This window comes from Hippopotamus amphibius, chromosome 4 (genome assembly GCF_030028045.1).
Source record: "Hippopotamus amphibius kiboko isolate mHipAmp2 chromosome 4, mHipAmp2.hap2, whole genome shotgun sequence".
Taxonomy (NCBI): domain Eukaryota; kingdom Metazoa; phylum Chordata; class Mammalia; order Artiodactyla; family Hippopotamidae; genus Hippopotamus; species Hippopotamus amphibius.
In genome coordinates this window covers 128,268,030-128,285,566 of record NC_080189.1, presented here as the reverse complement: position 1 = coordinate 128,285,566, position 17,537 = coordinate 128,268,030, and the positions used below count along the sequence as shown (strand labels likewise).

General features: G+C 43.3%; 1 protein-coding gene across 1 annotated transcript in view; it reads left to right on the top strand.

The window, feature by feature from the left end:
• FRMD4A (FERM domain containing 4A) overlaps positions 1-17,537 on the top strand; it is a 450,104-nt gene that overhangs the window by 106,791 nt on the left and 325,776 nt on the right. The window lies entirely within an intron of this gene.

Genomic DNA, 17,537 nt, shown 5'->3' with positions numbered 1-17,537 from the left:
TAACATGCAGAAGTCGAATGAATGGAGGGAAGAAATAGAAAACATTTGCAGAGACCTACGCAGTTTCAGAAGGCATTGCCTGGGAGAATCAGATTCATTTGTAAAGTGAAGGCATCGCTCCCCAGAAAAGAAAGTGAGGGGGACTGAAATGTCTGTACTTTTCTGATGGAGAATGCGGAGGGCAGGGTAGATGGGGAACTCCCCTCTCCAGCGCCTGGATCCCTGCCTCTTTCGTAGGTGTTAGGTTACCAAGACTTCCTCCGGAGTTGATTTTATGGAGTGAGGCTGTTTGAGCGACTCTTAAAGAAAAAGCAGCTGACAAGGACATTTCTGTGCCTGTGGTGAGCTCAGAAACACAATCTTTGAAAACCCCTGGCATTCATAGAAACCTAAACAGCGTTGCCACCCCACGCACACCACAATCTTTCTCACTCTTTCCTCGGGGTTTTTTGTCTGTGATAGGTCTCTCTGTTTTGTGTTCTTGGTGGGGATTTAGGGAACTCCAGACTGTGTGAAACATGCAGGTGGTAACCCAGCTGGGAGGTGTTCTCCTTCCAAGAACAACACTGACTCTGCCCTGGGAAAGGCAGCTGGGGTACATTTTGAGGACAAGCCAGTGAGCCTCTTGAATCTGGAAAAGGTTTTTGGAGGGTTGCCTCTTTCTATACTATGCATCACTGAGGCCCTTTCAGGATCCTTTCAGGGAATGGTGTGTTTTGGCAGACGTGAGAGTCTGGGGCTCTTTTAATTTATTAATTTATAATTTGTCTTCAAATTGAGGCAACATGATGCTGGCAGGATTCCCAGAGGGAATCAGGCTTTCCAAGGGCTTGGGTACCGGGATCTCAGTGACTCACGGTCATTCTAACCATAGGGCTGGAAAGTTATGCCTTAAGGTTCAACTTTCTTAGTTGTCAAGAATGGAGAGGGTCCTTCTGGGTTTCCAGTGATGGAAGATCCACAGCCAGCATCCTTACTTTATCTGAAGCATAAATAGAGACTGAACGGGGGGGGGGAGGGTTCTTTGAACTGCCCAAATACCGCTGCCTGTCATGGTGGGGCTGGCGGTGGGTGGCTGTGGGGTCTCACGCGGGGGGGGGGGGGTGTCTGTGGCATACCAAAGGGTTGGTGTGAGTTTGGTTTGGGGGGAGAAATGAATCAAGGAGTTGCTTTCTTTAAATACCATAAGGTCATTCATACATTGCCCTTCTCCCCTTAACTGCCCTCACCCCACGCTCTTTTCCCAATGGTTCCACGTCCATAATCTTGCTTGGACACTCCTGGAAGGGATTACAGTCATACACTCCATCCTTTTCGGTAAACACAACCCATAATTTCATGGCCCCAGTTTAGGTCCTTATCTCTCACTTGGACTAATCATCTAATTATTCTCCTACATCTAGTGTTTCTCCTGCAGCTTATCCTACCATTATCATCTCCAGATCAACCTCCCCACACTCTATTTTTTTAATTTATAAAAAACACTTTTAGATTAGTTTTTAGGTTCACAGCAAAACTGAGCAGAAAGCACAAAGATTTCCCATATACCTCTGTCCCCGCACACTCACTGTGGACATCACTCACAAAAGTGGTACCTTTGTTGCCATGGACACATCTACACTGACACATCATTATCATTCAAAGTCAGTATTTTACATGAGGGTTCACTCTTGGAGTTGTCTGGACAAACGTGTAATGATGTGTATCTACCATCGCTGTATCACACAGGACGGTTTCACTGTCCTAAAATCCTCCGTGCTTTACCTGTTCATCCGCCCCTCTCCCCTAATGCCTGGCAAGCACTAATCTTTTTACAGTCTGCATAGTTTTGCCTTTTCCAGAATGGTCCTATAGTTTGAATCACATAATATGTACCCTTTATAGACTGGCTTCTTTCTCTTAGCAATATGAATTTAAATTTCCTCCATTTCTAAAGAAAAAAACAAAAAGAAATGAGACACCCTCTATTGCGTCTCATAGCACTTGTTTATAACTCAAAAGACTGACAACACCTCCAAGGTTAAATCTGTATCTATGTGCTGTTTCCATACTAGACTATGTGTGACCCTAATGGCAGTATTATCACTTGCACATAACTTAATGCCTGGCATATAGTAGATATTCAATAAGTGTTGAATAAAATAAAATTGCGTGGCCTGACCACAAAAAAAAAAACACACATAAATTTCCTCCATTTCTTTTCATGGCTTGATAGCTCATTTCTTTTCAGTGCTGAATAATATTCCATTGTATGAATGTACCACAATTTATTTATTCATCCACCTACTGAAAGACAACTTGTTTGCTTCCAAGTTTTGGCAATTACGAATAAACTTCTATAAACATCCATGTGCAGGTTTTTGTGTGGACATAAGTTTTGATTCATTTGAGTAAATACCCAGGAGCTTGATTGCTGGATTGTATGACAGGAAACCACCGAATTGCCTTCCAAAATGGTTGTACCACTTTGCATTCCCACTGAACGAGAGCTCCTATTACTTCACGTCCTGGCCAACATTTGCTGTTGTCAGTGTTTTGGATTTTAGCTTTTCTAATAGATATGTAGTGGTATCTCATCATTGTCTTAATTTGCATTTCCTTAATGATATATGATTTTGAACATCTTTTCATGTGCTCACTTGCCATCTGTATATCTTCTTTGGTGAGGTGTCTGTTCAGGTCCTTTGTCCAACTATTAATCTGGTTGTTTGTTTTCTTATTGTTGAGTACTTTTTTTTAAGATTATTTATTTATTTATTTATTTATGTATGTTTTCATTTATTATTTTTGGCTGTGTTGTGTCTTTGTTGCTGCACACGGGCTTTCTCTAGTTGTGACAAGTGGGGTTACTCTTTGTTGCCATCCACAGGCTTTTCATTGCAGTGGCTTCTCTTGTTGTGGAACATGGGCTCTAGGTGCACCAGCTACGCTAGTTGTGGCATGCAGGCTCAGTATTTGTGGCTCATGGGCTTAGTTGTTCCGTGGCACATGGGATCTTCCCGGACCAGGGATCGAACCCATGTCCCCTGCATTGGCAGGTGGATTCTTAACCACTGTGCCACCAGGGAAATCCCTCTTGTTGAGTTTTAAGAGTTCTTTTGGATACCAGTCATTTGTCAGATATGCCTTTTACAGATATTTTCTCCCAGTCTGTGACGTTTCTTCTCATTCTCTTAACACTGTGTTTTGCAAAGCAGAAATTTTTCACTTTAATGAAGTCCAGCTTATCAACTATTTCTTTCATGCATCTTACCTTGGTGTTATATCTAAAAAGGTTTCACCATATCCAAGTTCATCTAGGTTTTCTCCTATGTTATCTTCTAGGAGTTTTATAGTTTCATATTTTACATTTAAGTCTGTGATCCATTTTGAGTTAATTTTTGTGAAGACTATTAGGTCTGTGCCTAGATTAATTTTCTTACATGTGGATGTCCAGTTGTTCCAATGCCATTTGTTGAAAAGACTGCCTTTTGCTCCATTCTACTACCTTTGCTTCTTTGCCAAAGAACAGTTGGCTTTATTTATGTAGGTTGTCTATTCTGTTACATTGTTCTATTTATCTATTCTTGTACCAATACCATACTGTCATAATTAGCATAACTTTCTAGTAAGTCTTGAAGTTAGGTAGTGTCAGCTTTTCCACTAATATTGAGTCAACTAAACTGGGTCTTTTGCCTCTCTACATAAATTTCACAATCGGTTTGCTGATATCCATAAAATAACTTGCTGAGATTTTGACTGAGATTGTATTAAACATATAGATCAAATTGGGAAGAGCTGATATTTTGACAATATTGAGTCTTCCTATCCGTGAACATGGAATATTTCTCCATCTATTTAGTTCTTCTTTGCTATCTCTCATGAGAGTTTTCTCATTTTGCTCATGTAGATCTTGTACATATTTTGTTAGAATTATACCTAAATATTTCGTGTTGGGGGGTTCTAGTGTAAATGGTAATGTATTTTTAATTTTAAATTCCATTTGTTCATTGCTGGTATATAGGAAAGCAATTGACTTTTGTATATTAACTCTGTATCTTATAACCTTCCTATAATCACTTATTAGTTCCAGGAGTATCTTTGTCAGTTCTTTCAGATTTTCTACATGGACAATCATGTCATTCGTGAACAATGATAGTTTTATTTCTTCTTTCCAAATCTATATAACTTTTATTTCTTTTCCTTGTCTTACTGTATTAGCTAGGACTTTGTTCAATAAGATGTTGAAAGCAATGGTGAGAAGGGCATCCTTGGCTTGTTCCTGGTCTTAGTGGGAAAACTTCAAGTTTCTCACCACTAAGTATGAGGTTAGTTGTAGGTTTCTGAGGATATTTTTTTATCAAGTTAAGAAAGTTTACCTCTAATCCTAGTTTACTGACAGTTTTTATCATGAATGGGTGTTGGATTTTGTCAAATTCCTTCATTGCGTATATTGATATGATCATGTGATTTGTCTTTTCTAGCCTTTTGATATGATGAAATACATTAGTTGATTTTTGAATGTTTAAACAGCCTTGTATACATGGGATAAATACTACTTGGGTATGGTATATAATTCTTTTTATACCTGTTGTATTCAATTTGTTAATATTTTGCTGAGGATTTTTGCATCTATGTTCATGAGAGATATCAGTCTGTAGTTTTCTTTTCTAGTAATACCTATGTCTGATTTTATTGTTAGAGCAATGCTGGTTTCATAGAATAAATTAGGAAGTCTTCTCACTGCTTCTGTCTTCTGGAAAAGATTGTGGAGAATTGGTATATTCTTTCATAAATGTTTGGTAGAATTCACCAGTGAATCCGTCTACCCTCTGGCTTCTCTCAAGATATTTTCTTTATCATACATGTACCCCTATGTTTATAGCAGCACTATTTACAGTAGCCAAGACATGTAAACAACCTAAATGTCCATTGACAGATGAATGGATAAAGAAGATGTGGTATATATATGCAATGGAATACTGCTCAGCCATAAAAAAGAATGAAATAATGTCATTTGTAACAACATGGATAGACCTAGAGATTATTGTATTAGGTGAAGTAAACCAGAAAGAGAAAAATGAATATCATATGATATCACTTATATGTGGAATCTAAAATAGGACACAAATGAACTTATCTGTGAAAGAGAAACAGACTCATAGACATAGAGGACAGATTTGTGGTTGCCAAAGTGGAGGTAGGATTGGGGGAGGGAAGGATTGGGGGTTTGGGATTAGCAGATTCAAACTATTATATATAGAATGGATAAACAGCAAGGTCCTACTGTATAGCACAGGGAACTATATTCAATATCCTGTAATAAACCATAATGGAAAAGAATATGAAAAAGATTTTTAAAAAGTATTTTTATCTTTGATCTTCTGAAATTTGACTATGATATTCTGAGATGTAGTTTGTTTTTTATGGGGGTTTTTGTGTGTGTGGTTTTGTGGTGGGGGGTTGATTTGGGGTTTTTTTTAAAGTGGGGGTGGGATTTATCTGGTTTGGTGTTCACTGAGTTTTCTAGATCTGTGGTTTTGTGCCTGACATTAAAATTGGGGAAATTCTCAGCATTATTCTTCAAACATCGCTTCTGTTTTTTTTTTCCCTCTCTTTCTTCTCCTATTCCCATTGTGCATGTGTTACACGTTTCGTAGTTATCCTACCATTCTTGGGTATTCTATTCTGGTGGGGTTTCTTTTCAGTCTTTTTCCTCTTTGCGTTTCAATTTTAAAAGTTTCTGTTGTCATATCCTCAAGCTCAGAGATTCTTTCCTCAGCCGTGTCCAGTCTACCGATGAAACCATCAAAAGCACTCTTCATGTTTCTTACAGTGTTTTTGATTCCTGGAATTTCCATCTCTCTGTTTATGTTATCCGTCTGTTCCTTCATATAGTCAACTTTTTGCATTAATGCCCTTAAGATGAAAATCACTGTTTTTGTTGTTGTTGATGTTTGTTTGTTTTTTAGTTCCTGGTCTGATTTAATTCCAATGTGCCTGCCACATCTGACTCTGGTTCTGATGCTTGTTCAGTCTCTTCAAACTGTTTCTCGCCTTTGAGGATGCCTTGTAATTTCACGGTGGACATGATGTACTGTGTAAAAGGAACTGTGGTGAATAGGCTTTTAGTAATGTGGTGGTGAGGCCAGCAGTGGGGCATTCTACAGTCCTATGTGAGGTCTCAGTCTTTTAGGAGCCTGAGCCCTTGGACTATAAACTTCACAGTACTTCTCAGGGATCCCCACCCCCTTTTAGGTGAGACAGGGTGGGTGGATGGGGCTGGAGTGGGTATTTCCCTTCCCCCAAGTAGGTTATGCTCTGATACCACCTCGACTGTTTAGGCTCTGGTAAAATATTTTATTCTTGTTAAGAACAGAATGCTCTGATGTACGTCTACGTACATATCCTTAAAAAATCCTGAGAATGAGCTTCAATATCACGGACTTGGGGTCTCAACCCCAGGTTGGCAAGCATTTAATCTTTCTGAGCTTTGATTTCCTCATCAATAAAGTGTAGCTAATACTGCACAGGTTACAGGATCACAGTGAAGGTTTAAAAGAGATCATTGAGAGCAAGTGCCCAGGGCCATGCCTGATGCAGAGGAGGCACTGGGAAAGTTAGTCTTCTACCCTTTGCCTTCCCCTGGAAAAGGCATCGGTTTTAAGTCCCTAACTGTAAAAAGTCGGTTCCCATTTGTTTGCCCTTAAAGCTCTCTCTCATTCTCACCACATAACCTTCCCCTTGAAGGATCCGGGGGTTTGGTTCTGTCGAGGCACAGCTTTGGCTCCCTGCCTTAGTCACATCAGCCTGTGTCCGTTTCTCCTGCCTGCTTCCAAAAAGGAGGTACCCAGTCCTAACCTCACCCAGCAGCCGACAGGAGGATAGAGCTATGGGCACAGGCTGTGCTTGGCTTCTGCTCTCCAGCTGGGTTCCCCTGGAGGGGACTTTCAGCAAGGGGACTTAGGTGTCCACCTCCCAGTAGAGAGACAGGGAATGTTCAACATCCCGCAGGGCTTTGGAGGATAAAGAACCCATGTAAGAATGAGGGGACGTGACATCTACAGCCCAGTGTCCCCCCTTTCTGCCTTCCTAGGGATTACGGGCTTTCTCACGTGCATCTAATTGTCTAGAAAGAATATTTGCATCCAAGTGCCATTTGCCTTGTGTTCTCCCCATAGTTCATAGCATGCTCGCTAGACTGTCGTCTCACTATCTCAAGAACAGCTGTTTCCATATTGACACTTCCTCTCAGGATTACCAAGGGCTGCTGGGGGGTTTCATGGGAATACAAGGCTTCTGTAAGATGAGATAAAAAGGACACATCGTGCCTGGTGTTTTGTAATTAGTTGTCACCACTCTGGGGCCCCTGTAGCTGCTGCAATGCTGCTGGGTACACAAGAGGAAATAACACGCACACATGTATGTGCATGAGCGTGTACACATGCAAACACACATGACACTGCACTGAAGTAAAGAGCACAAGAGGTGAGATCAGGACTTCCCTGGTGGTCCAGTGATTAGAACTATGCACTTCCACTGCAGGGGGCACGGGTTCGATCCCTGGTCAGGGAACTAAGATCCCATGTGCTACGCAGTGGAGCCAAAAAAAAAAAAAAATGGTGAGATCAGTCAAAAGCATGAATGACCCTCCAGTGCTGGCTCCAGAATTGATGGCAGTGCCCTTGCTGATGTGTTTGTCTTTCTCGTTTTGTCTGTCTATCCTCATCTTGTTTCAAAGGGTTTAAGGTGCTCCTTTCCGAGGCATAACTTAAAGGCTAGGCGTTCAAGGGCCATTTCAGTAGCAGATTCGTGGACAGAGAGCCCTGTAACATACAGTGAAACCAGAAAAAATGAAGCAGGTCTCCTGAAACATTTACTTGTTGGATTAAATAGCCCAGTATCTGGACTCAAATCTGTCCTTTCAGAAAGAGGCCAGGTGACCCAGGTCTCTCCTTCCACAGCCTAGTGTCCGCTGTCAGCATTCCACGCACACCTTCTCAAGGCCATCAGTGCTCTTCTAATTACCATCCGCTGCTGCCAGGCCTTGTCTGGCTCAAACTGCCTAGAATATTGCTCCTTCTCTTGATAATTTCTCATTTTTATCAAAATCATACATGTATGTGGCAATTTTCATAACATTTTAAAGTTGAAGAGTACTAGAAGACCTATAAAGAAAAACACCAGGCTCCATTTTCCTTCTTTCCATCTCTGAGTCCCTATCCCCATGGGTACCCATGGACATTCTCTTTCAACTGTTGCTTCTGGTAGTTAACTCCAGATTTCTCGATCATCTGTTTATATTATGATTTTTTTAACTACTCAGTTTTTGGCATTTTATGCTGCCACCCTAAATAATGAGGCTTAAAATTTACTTCAATCATTACTCCACATCCCTACAGGCACACATGTATCTCTTCTCTCCTATCTTCTCAAAATCTCTCTCAAAATACCTTATAACTCAGTTTAAATCAAAATTCAGTTTTATTATGACCACCAAGATATTGTTTACAGCTGAGAATTATTGTGTAGAATCATTACATATCCTGGACTTTCCAACCTTATGTTTTTCCAGGAGTTAATAGTTGCCTTGTTTCATTGTTCACTTTCTTAATATTCTGTTGTACCCATCAAGCATTTTTCTGTAAGATCTTCAGTAGAGTGAAAAACTCATCTCAATTTGGCAAACCCATCAGATACTCAACCTATTCCTTTTGTTTTTCTTTCTTTGAGGCATCCTTCCTGTATCCCTCCATCCTCCTGTATCAAGTGGACTAGCTCTGTAAGTCTCTTGTACCTCTGTCTTCTTGAGGCTCCACTTTTCCATTATTCTGGGAACTCCCTTTGCACCTGTCCTGTGATCTGTTCTCCTTTCTTGGAACTCTTGTTCCCCTCTTTGTAGGTTTAACTTTCTTTCGTTGGAGATTATCTTCCAGTAAACTCCTGAGAAAAGGTGGATGAGAAGTAAATCTTTGTGTTCTTGAATGTCTGCCCTCACACATGACTAATAACTTGTCTAGTGGTTATGTGTCTGCTCTTGAAATCCAAGTCCTACATTTCCAGGCTTGACTCCCCTCTTCAGTTCCAGGTCAAAATGTTCAGGCACCAGAAATTCTGTCCATCCAGAACTACACATTGTCATCTTTCCAAACCTCCCCCTTCTGTGGACTTAACTTAACATCCTTCCTCCAGTTCCTCCATACAGGGGGACACTATTCTTCCTTCCAGCACTTATAACCCACCAACATCTTGTATTCAACCTCTCACCACCATCCTAGTTCTGGACTTAATCATCACTCGTTCGGACAATTGCAGTGACGTTGTAACTGCTTTCCTTGTCTCTCCATTCTACACTTCATCCTTCATGACTCAAGTTCAAAATATTCAGGAAGATGGTATCTCTTCCTTTCAAAAAATAACTTTTAATGACTCCCTCTTGCAAATAGAATAAGATCTAAAATATATTCTTCTGCAGTATGAACATCAGAATCTGGTCTCATTGTCGTTTCTGACCACACTGGATCTCACACAGGTGATTCTACTGTTTCATTCAAGTTTCACAACAGTCTATTACCTGTATTCATGCTACAGAGGTTTAAAGTTCAAATAGAATGGAGTACTCCAAGCAAACGTTACAGAATCCCTTACCCATTCTCATTTACATTGAAGGATTTGCCCGTTGAAGGCATTTTGCCCATTTTAGCCATGATCTGATATTGGGAAACCCTTTGGCATTTTCACCTTAGCAGGCCTTCTAGGGCACATTTAAGATAAGCCTTATACCTACAATGTGAGACTTCTAGACATCCATCTTCCTAGCAGATTCAAATGCTTTATTTCCTCTCCTTGGGAAAACTCAGACCATGCGGCTTATTCCAGAGACCCCTGGGCAAGTGGGCAGTTACACTTGGGAACGACATGTTCCTGGGCACAGGAAAGAAAGCAATCTGATGGCCCAAGTGGAAACCATCCTTTTCTGCAGCATCAGAGGGATCACTTAAACCAAGATGAACCATTTTCCTATTGAAGAAAATTACATGTTAAACGTCTCCTCCTGGAAAAAGGAAGCATGAAAATTAGAAGCAGATTTAAGAGTTGGTCACTTACCACCCAATGCTTAACTGAAATTTGAGAGCTAAAAAAAAAAAAGAAAAGAAAGAAATTTCAAGAGTCAACATCCATTGATTGTTTGGAGGTGTACTATATATTTTCAGTTAAGTCTGGGTAGTCAATACCATAGATAAAGACATTATTTATTTGTCCATTCTAGGTGCAATTCCGCAGTTTAACCAGTGCCAACAGCACTTCATAAATATAGCAAATCAATGCTAGTTATCAAAATCCATCCACAACCAATAGCACATGAAAAAGGGCTTTGCAAAATGGTCTTGAAAGACAATCTACACGGCCAGCCCCGCACAGGTCAGCTTATTGACTGCGTAATCACACAGGCATCCCGGCAATCTTATTGATTCCTCAGGACCTAACCATGACATCACTCCTGACAGCACACACAAAAAGCCATTACCACCATGCAGAAGAGCCGTCATCCCAGGCTGCAGCCATTGATTGCCTGACTGAGCCTCTTGCTGCAAAGGGCAAGTAAAGCTGTGATGGGGACAAATCATACCCGGGTCATGTGTGAAGAACCTCCCTGTGGGGGAATAAGATGCATCTGCTGCTTGCAATCGGGGCCTCTGCCTGCTCCCTCTTTTCATGGGTGAGTAGTTGAATAATCCTGCCACCATGCTGTTGAGCCTGTTATCTGATGTCCATGAAGCAAGGGTTGCTAAGACAGAACATGGATGAATCCTCCTCACAGGCCATTGATATTTTCCACTTGACCTTCTCTTCGGCTTGATTGTTGCCATAAAGATTGAATGAGATTCTGGGACACCTAGTTAGCAAGGTTTCCATCAGCACAGGCTACATTTTCTTCCCTACCCTGAAAGAGAGTGAGATCTAGTTTCCTTTGTGATGGGATGTGTGTTTTTGAGTTGATGGAGATAGAGGGTCTTATTCTGGGCTAATTAATTCTCTACTCAAATGAAACATCCTCAAGAGGGGGTTCTCAAAGTTCCAAGAAGAAGTCTCTTTACTTCCCCACCCCCACAAAAAAGGAGCTTAACTGTATGACCTTTAGGGAATTCAGACAGATGAAACATGGTCATCATAGCAAGATACATACGAAGGGAGAGAGAGGTAGATGGTGAGGTCCAAGAAGGCTGTTGTGGTGACAGAAGCAACAGGAAAACTGTGTGTGTGTGTGTGTGTGTGTGTGTGTGTGTGTGTGTGTGATTTACAAAGAACTTTCACAAACATGATTTCATTTCCTCCTGTTGTGCAGGTAGGTGTTCAGTAACCTTCTAGGTGCCATCTCAGGTATAAGGCCAGTGTTCTTTCACGTCCCCAGAGACCCTCATCATGGAGAGGAGCTGAGTTTCAGGAACAAAAGAAAAGTCTTCCAATGAGCAAAATTCTCCTGTGGCCTCAATTCTTGGCCCAGCACCCAATACACAGTAGCCATCTAGGAGAGTGTAACAGTTCACAGACTGTGAGGCCACATATAGGGGACCCCAGACAGGTGACTTCATGTCTCCCTGCCTTAGTTTCTTCATCCAGGGAAAACAAGATTACATATTTGATAAGGTATTGTGAGAATTAAATGAATGACTGCATTTTTAAAAACCTTTAGAAGTGTGCCTGTAATGGAATGTGGCGGGTAAGAGGGTTGCCATTATTTTGTTAGACACTCAGTCAAATAATTGTTGAATCAAGGATGCGCAGGTCAAGCAGTGAGAGAAAATGACATCATTGGTTTAGACAAGGGCAAGGCCAGTGTGGAGCCTGGTGTGGAATACAGGAAGAGCATGCACGTTTCATCTCAGAGGCAAAGAGTGGAGGCATCCTTGGCCACCAGACCTTGCCCAGCGAGGGTAATCGGGAGTCAGACTGAAGATTCAGATTAAGCTTCACTGATTTTCTTTGCCTGGATGGTCATGGGGGAGAACTGTTCAGTGAAGCCCAGGACAGAGCCCAACGAGACAAAGGAAGCTTGAAACAGAAAGAGGGAAATAGGGAAGGAAAAATTCGTCTGCCTACTCAAGCTCCCTACAATTCTACCTACTGTTTCTTCCAAATGCCATAGGAGGAGGAAAAGTCTGTCCAAAGATGGGTAATGTCCACCATGCACAGCATCAGTGCAAACCTTAGTTCCAACCAAGAGAAACCTCAACTATCCTGCACGGGGACCTCTTGATCATCCCACCGGCCCCGGGCATGTGAGGTCTGGTGACACCAGTGTTGCTCCACATCTTGGGTCTGTTCTTAGGGATATTGGGTTTCACGTTTGGCCTAAATTCCAGCCCCTTTTCAAACAGAAAATGATGGCTGTCAGCAGTATTTCTGTTTGCGTAGCCTCAGTCACAGCTTCCTCTAATAAGACATGACATGAGTCACCCAGGTTAGTGGAGTTAGGAGCTAATGGAAATGGTGTTGGAATGTTGAAGAAAGACAGGGCTTCCCTCCCTCCTGCTGGAGGAATTTTCCAAATTGGTTAGGAATGTGTGGTCTTCATGTGTGTGTTTGTGTCAGTCTCAGCCTATTTATTCTCTTATCCGTTTTACATGACAGTCGTTAAAATCTCCAAATGTCATTCAAGGCTGCAACTCCTCTGTCCCCCAGCCCAGGGCTGGTGTGGGGATGATGCCAGGCATGGGGAAGGTATGAGAGGTCAGGGGCAGAGTCTTCAAAGAACCCACAGGCACCCTGCAGGGACAACATTGGGTTTAAACACTTGTCCATCCCAGAGAGAGACTTTTCTGCCCTTCTCTCCCTGCCTCACCCTGGGCCTGAGGTGAGGGGCCAGCGGCTCCCCCTTCTCTCTCTTCCTCCTGCCCAAACAACCTGCAGGACGAGGTCACCTGGGGGCTTTAGAGCCTACCTCGCAAGCCCTGGAAGTGGAGTGAGTTTGCAAAGGTGGCTCCTGCTGCCTTGAAACCACCAATAAAGCTGAGAAAGAGCCCTTTCACATCCTGCTCGACTCACAAGAAATAATGGCTTGAGATGGATGTGAGGAGAAGCATCTCATCTGTCTGCTTTCTGTTGTCTTCATTTCCCTAATATAAGCCATGTTCCACCTTTCACCAGAGAAAGAACGCAAGTGGCCAAAAAGGCCAGGGATGACATTTTTCAGATTGATACTGTCCTTCTTTCCAGAAGGGCACTTCAGCTCACCCTCCCGACACGTCTCAGCTCACCGCCCTTTGCCCTTGACCCCAGGCTCACAGTGACCTCAGGCTGCCCTCCGACCTCCTCTCCCTCCCCCACAGCGTGCCCTCAGTCACCTCCCCCAGCCAACACCTCTCTGTCATATTACCCCTTCTCCTCATATTCTGCCAAATGAGCAAAATCAAGCAATGTGAGTGAGTGGACTTAGTGCCAGTGAGTTAGTCTGCAGTGAGACAGGCCTCCATGTGGACCTGCCAAGGGCCAAAAGGCTTAACCTCGCAAACAGCCACTACAGGCCCTGGGCCAACAGTTGGGATAAACACTGGGTTCCGGTATGTCCGGCTCACTCTGGGCAGGAGGGTGCAATGACCGGTCCCCATTGCTGTGCCCAGTGTCCTCCCAGGAGGTCACCCACCCTCCCCAGGGCTGCCCAGCAGGCACCCGCATGGCCAGCAGCCTGACGTGGGAGTCGGCACTCGCACCTAGGCGCACACGTCACCCCGTAGAACCTTCCCTCCCCTGCCTCTCACCAGTTCCAGTGGCAGGAGACGCTTTCCCCCGGACAGGCCACCATCCCTACCCCACCCCCACTATCCCCAACCATGAGCACCCATTTGATTGGATACATCTTGCTTCCATGTGTCAAGACCACTGATTCTCCTGAAATATGGCTTGATCGATTCCTGTGCATTTTTATTCCAGAGTTTGAATGTGAATACTCTCACTGAGACAGGAAGGAAATATTCAAAACAAACAAATAAAAAGCTCCACCAGACTCGAGTGGGTGCTGTGCTCCCAGAGGCATCAGAAGCAGAAGCTTCAGGGACTCTAGAACAGAGGTGTGTCTTCTCCACGCCATCTCCCAGCAGGACCCATTGATACCCTGACCCGGCAGCATCCTCCCTGTCTGCCCCGTGCCCATTAAGCTTTTCCTTGGATGCACAGGAAACCCCATCATCCACCATCCTGGCAAAAACAAGCTCTCTATAAGTAATACAGTCCCTCGCTGGTATCCGCAGGGGATTACTTCGAGGACCCCTGTGGATACCAACACCTGTGGATGCTCAAGTCCCTGACAGTTGGCCCTCCACACCTGCAGGCTCCACATCCACAATCACTCAACCACAGATCAAAACCTATATCCGTGGTTGGTTGAATCTATTGATACGGAACCCACGGATGGGGAGGACCGGCTACACTCTATTCCAAAGGTTTTCCTCTGTTCTCTCTCAGCTAATTCTAAATTCACCCTTTCCCGGTCCTTTGCTCCAGTGCCCCTGGGTCCCTCAGTGCTGCTCCTCCGCTGTTTATCCTCAGATCTGTTCCCTACCCTTTCCCTCCCTGCCTCTGTGGCTGTGTTCACAGCTCAGGGTCAGTGGGTAGCCTCAGTGCATGGAACGCACTGGTGGTGGCTGGGAGGGGGTAGGAAGAGAGAAGCAAGGTAGTCCTCCCCACCCCCTTCTTCATACTTGGCTTCACTGATGGCTCCAGCAGGGATCCGGTCCCACCAATGGGTCCACAGGGTTCCACCTCTGCCAGGTGACCCTGGCCCTGGGCTCTAATAACCAGCTCTTCTCTTTGCCCCTTGGCCCAGGCTTGTGCTGGCTGTGCTGTTCTGCCTCCCTGGGTTCTTCCTCAGCTCCTGTGGGCTTCTTGGCTCTTCCATTCCCTGTGCATCGAAGCAGTGCTTTCAGAGACACGGCTCAATCGAATGCCATTTCCTGTATTGAAATGCTCTCTTTTTCAAAGACATGATTTTTCCATTTCCCTGATGGTCTCCATGGATGCATCTCCTTTTTAGATTTCCAAAGTGCCATAATCTGATAAAGTCCTCTCTGGCAAGTGAGAGTGGGTAATGGACCAAGTTGGGCCCTGAAATCAGCTAAATTGACTTTGGTTTTCATCGTAGCTCTGACAGTTCTAACTGTGCTACCTTGGTCAACTTACTAACCTTTTCTGCGTCCCAGTTTCATCACTTGTGATAATGAAACTTAATTCTGCCCTGGAGACAGCCGTTGGTAACCTTCCAGCATGTTGCCTGGCAACTGCTGGTCACTCACTAAACATTAGTTACCCTTGCCTCTCCTAAAGTGGTCATATCTGCTAAGGTATGGGCTCATATACCCTCCCAAGTGACATATTTGTGTTGTAACAATGTAACAGTGGTCTTCTGGAAATAAGTGCTTTAGACTCAATAGTTAATTTAAAACATGTAAATCTCAAACACCCACAGCAAGACCATCGGAAAGATAGTTTTGCACAAGCTGAACTTTGAGTGCCTTCAGACCTCTCTGAGGAGGTGTCCACCTACTCTTTGGGGACTAGGGAGGGCTCTCTATTAGCTGGGATGAGGCGGCAGTGCTGATATAAGAAATAATTGCTCTCCACCCACCCCCAGGGTGGGGGTAGAATGTGTGGGGCTAGAATGTGTGGGAGTCTGGCCAAGGGTTATTTTTGTTTCCATTAACATTCTCTTCTATATGTATTTTAACTTTAATCAAAGGCATATGTTTTTGTTTTATTTGCACTTAGTTCATCAAAGTGTCCCTTATGATCTGAACTCTGCCATGAAGCCTTGAGCTCTTCAGCGAAACACTCATTTATACCCCTGGGAAACAGGAAGTTGCATTCAGTGAAATATAAATAAATCCAGCTCCCAGGGGCTTTGCCTGGCCTGGGTCAGGAAAGAGACGGTGACTTCTCAGTTGATTTGATCCATGGCCCCCTCTCAAACTGCACTTGCAAACAGAAATCCCAGGGCTCTGGACAGATAAGTATTTTGAAAATGTGCCGCTCCTTTGTTCAAAACCGTTACAAAATCAAACAGGGTTTTATAAAGGAAAGAGAGCCTATCCATTTGGCCAAGTTATTGGGTAGCACTCCAGATGTATTTCCACCGGGCAGTGCAGAAAGGAAGTGAGAAAGAGGAAGAAGGGTCTGTAAGCCTAAACCACCTCGCCAAAGACTCTGCAGGTCATGCTGGAGAACTTTCCATCTTTCGCCGTCTCCCCGCTTCCCTCTCCCCTCCTCACGAACTCTCAACTGCACATATGGAACCCATTATGAACAAAGCCCAATTGTTGTATATTTGGAATTTCCCACATCAACTTGATGCTTTCTTTAACTGCCTCTTAATGTATGTCTGAGTTGGGTGACCAGACCCATGTCTCCATTCCTCTCACCCCGACCCCCATAAGCACCCCCTTCTAAGAGTCTTTTTCCTGATTTACTTTTGAGCATTGTAAAATTCCACTTTTTTTCCCTCTGCACCTCACCCCCGCTTCCCATCAAACTCTTAGAATAAACAGAACTTTCTTTTCCATTGTTTTCAATAAACGGATCTGTAGAGAATAAATAAAAGCTGGTTCCCAAAGCATAAGAGTGATATTAGGCAAACACCCAAAGCCATGGGATTTTTACAAAGGAAATGGCATCCCTTTCATAAAACCCCAGAAGAGAGAAGCAGCGGAGGCAGAAATACGTTAAAAAGAAAAAAAACTAAAATACCTCCAATCCTGGAAGCCCCTTACTTGTATTTCCTTTTTAGAAATTTTCTCTATAGAAATCTTCTGCTATAGAAATAAGCAAATTTAGGGAAAAGTAGAGGTTGGGAGCAGTTGCACAAGTGGACAATACATCAGAAACAAAATATTACGGGACACAAATTTTTAGAGCACGTGTACCATCGGTCTGAGAAGCTTGTCTGATGTGGAATTATACCATTTGATTAGAGGAGAATAGACAAGTGGGATGGGTGAATCTGAGCATAGACAGTCCTTTTCAGAGCCCTGTAAAAGCAAACATAATTTCTTCATGTTTATTGGCACGCATAAAAATCAATGCTCTGTAACACAAACATTTAAATGAGGAGATGCCAAGTGCGAGTCTGTCTGGTATATCTGATTTGATTCATCTGAACCATGTGATACAAACATTTTCTCCTTTCTTCCCTGACACTTCCTCTTTGTGGACACCATTCACATATATAATTAACCGTATGCCTGTATTTATTTTCTATCTATTAGAGAGCAGGAAGGAAAAAGTACGCCTGTCTGAGGCTCAGGGTGGTACATATAATTTATGACTGAAAAGAGGGATTCCCCCCCCACACACAAGTCCCCATTTATGTTATGTCACTGCCCTTCAAATATTTTTCCTGTGTCCAGAAAAGAGTGAAATCACAATGCAGGATTGCACATTAATCTCCGCACCAGATGGTGCTAGTCCAAATAGACTTTTTAAGGTGAGCATGTGACCTACTGTACGGCCGAGGGGCTTTGCAGTCACATGATGGAATGAATAATACGTCTGATTAGGGCTTCGATTAG